General features: G+C 54.4%; 2 non-coding genes across 2 annotated transcripts in view; both read right to left on the reverse strand.

Annotated features, from left to right (window-relative positions):
- LOC125315766 overlaps nucleotides 1–712 on the reverse strand; it is a 3376-nt gene extending 2664 nt beyond the window's left edge. Inside the window, exon 1 of the ribosomal RNA XR_007199054.1 lies at nucleotides 1–712. This exon is cut by the window's left edge and continues 2664 nt beyond it. This is a non-coding gene — a ribosomal RNA (28S ribosomal RNA).
- A 212-nt stretch (nucleotides 713–924) lies between these two features.
- Nucleotides 925–1079, reverse strand: LOC125315706. The gene has a single exon (XR_007198994.1). It is a non-coding gene; the product is annotated as a 5.8S ribosomal RNA (ribosomal RNA).
- Nucleotides 1080–2896: the final 1817 nt, after the last annotated feature.

Consider the following 2896-nt stretch of genomic DNA (forward strand, 5'->3'; position numbering starts at 1 on the left):
CCTTACGGGTTTGCCACCCATTGACTCGCACACATGTCGACTCCTTGGTCCGTGTTTCAAGACGGGCCGAATGGGGAGCCCACTAGCCGATGCCCCGGAGCACGCAGATGCCGAGGCACGCCGCAGGCGCGTGCTGAATTCCACAATCGCAGTGGCGACGTTTCCACGGACGTATCAAAGGCCCGGGCTTGGGCCGCCACCGCAATCCGCATCGGTCCATGCCTCGAGTCGATCGCGCACCGGCTCATCGCCGTTCCACATCCGACCGAGGCACATCGCCGGCCCCCATCCGCTTCCCTCCCGACAATTTCAAGCACTCTTTGACTCTCTTTTCAAAGTCCTTTTCATCTTTCCCTCGCGGTACTTGTTTGCTATCGGTCTCTCGCCCATATTTAGCCTTGGACGGAATTTACCGCCCGATTAGGGCTGCATTCCCAAACAACCCGACTCGCCGACAGTGCCTCGTGGTGCGACGTGGTCCGGACACGACGGGGCTCTCACCTCTCTCGGCGCCCCTTCCAGGGAACTTGGGCCCGGTCCGTCGCCGAGGACGCTTCTCCGGACTACAATTGGAACGCCGAGGGCGCTCGATTCTCATGCTTGGGCTCTTCCCGGTTCGCTCGCCGTTACTAGGGGAATCCTTGTTAGTTTCTTTTCCTCCGCTTATTGATATGCTTAAACTCGGCGGGTAGCCCCGCTTGACCCGGGGTCGCGTTGGTAAAGAGTAGATTCACGGAGCGCCCGCACGGGCGACACGCATGACATTGATCATTGGGGTCTCATCAACCACCGAATGTCGTGGTGCTAATCGCTCCGGCGCTCGATTTTGGGGCCAACCGGGACGAAATCGTCGCGGAGGCCAACATACGCACCCGAGTCCTGCCCGCCCAATTAAAGGCGAGGGATTAGGGGCAACGCCGTGTGTGACACCCGTGCAACGTGCCCTCGACCGAATGGCTTCGGGCGCAACTTGCGTTCAAAGACTCGATGGTTCACGGGATTCTGCAATTCACACCAAGTATCGCAGTTCGCTACGTTCTTCATCGATGCGAGAGCCGAGATATCCGTTGCCGAGAGTCGTTATGAATAATAGGAGATTGCATGGCATCCCAAGCACGCACCATGTCTCGGGGGTGATGGGAGCATCGCTCTCTTGTTCAAGTTCCTTGGCGCATTCCGCGCCGGGAGTTCAAGTTGTGCCTGAGAAGGCCCGAGCGCTCAAGGCGCCCGTGCGATCCCTAGCGTCGAGGGACGGTGGGAAAAGACCCACCGCCCCTATTGAGTTTTTTACGAGTTCTTCGGTCATTCTCGCTAGGCGAGGATTCGACAATGATCCTTCCGCAGTTCACCTACGGAAACCTTGTTACGACTTCTCCTTCCTCTAAATGATAAGGTTCGGTGGACTTCTCGCGACGTCATCGGGCGGCGAACCGCCCACGTCGCCGCGATCCGAACACTTCACCGGACCATTCAATCGGTAGGAGCGACGGGCGGTGTGTACAAAGGGCGGGGACGTAGTCAACGCGAGCCGATGACTCGCGCTTACTAGGAATTCCTCGTTGAAGACCAACAATTGCAATGATCTATCCCCATCACGATGAAATTTCAAAGATTACCCAGCCCGTCGGCCAAGGCTATAGACTCGTTGAATACATCGGTGTACGCGCGTGCGGCCCGTAACATCTAAGGGCATCACTGCACTGCTATTGCCTCAAACTTCCTTGGCCTAAGCGGCCATAGTCCCTCTAAGAAGCTGGCCGTGGAGATGTACATCCACATAGCTAGTTAGCAGGCCGAGGTCTCGTTCGTTATCGGAATTAACCGCACAAATCGCTCCACCAACTAAGAACGGCCATGCACCACCACCCATAGAATCAAGAAAGAGCTCTCGGTCTGTCAATCCTTACTATGTCCGGACCCGGTAAGTTTCCCCGTGTTGAGTCAAATTAAGCCGTTGTGCTCCACTCCCGGTGGTGCCCTTCCGTCAATTCCTTTAAGTTTCAGCCTTGCGACCATACTCCCCCGGAACCCAAAAACTTTGATTTCTCATAAGGTGCCGGCGGAGTCCTAAAAGCAACATCCGCCGATCCCTAGTCGGCATCGTTTATGGTTGAGACTAGGACGGTATCCGATCGTCTTCGAGCCCCCAACTTTCGTTCTTGATTAATGAAAACATCCTTGGCAAATGCTTTCTAGCTTGTTTTTTTTTTTTTTTTTTTTTTTTTGGTAAGGTAAGAATGTATTGATCTTTCAAAAGCTAGGTACAAAGGAAACGGACACAAAAACCTTGAACTCAATATGTCACGAAAAGTGACCGAGGGAGTTCAAAGGTGATCCGCCCGTAAAAACCACCAAGACGGAGAAGTAAACATAAAGGCGAGAGAGCCCAACGGAATGGGGATGGCCAAACAGCCGACCAAATAACTAGCAACAAACCAGCAATAACGCGGAAAAGGAAGGCCAAACAGACGGCCAAAAAACTAGCAATAAACCCAAGAAGCACTAACAAAAGGAGGTAGACGGTTGTAGTAGACCGAGCACGTGGAGTGAGGACCACCCGTCGTGGACCAGCAGGGAAGACCCAAGTAGAGGGAACATCTACGTAGGTGTGAAGCGAGGAGGGTGTAGCGAATGCCAAAATATAGACCAGCAATAGCTTGAAGGCAAGTGAAGAAGGGAGGAGCCTCCAAGTCGGCCACAGAGGAACGGCAGGTGTAGGAATAGCAGCAAATGGGCAGTAGAGGCCCCAACGAGAAGCACAAAGATGGGAGGTCCGCACTCCCAAAAAACCAGCAGACACTATTTGAGCAATTGGAGAAGGGGAACATGGTGAGGACCACCCGTTGTGGACCCGCAGGAAGACGCAGAAGAGGAACCTCCCCGAGTCGGCCACGTA

The sequence above is a fragment of the Rhodamnia argentea genome, chromosome 6, assembly GCF_020921035.1.
Source record: "Rhodamnia argentea isolate NSW1041297 chromosome 6, ASM2092103v1, whole genome shotgun sequence".
NCBI classification, from domain to species: domain Eukaryota; kingdom Viridiplantae; phylum Streptophyta; class Magnoliopsida; order Myrtales; family Myrtaceae; genus Rhodamnia; species Rhodamnia argentea.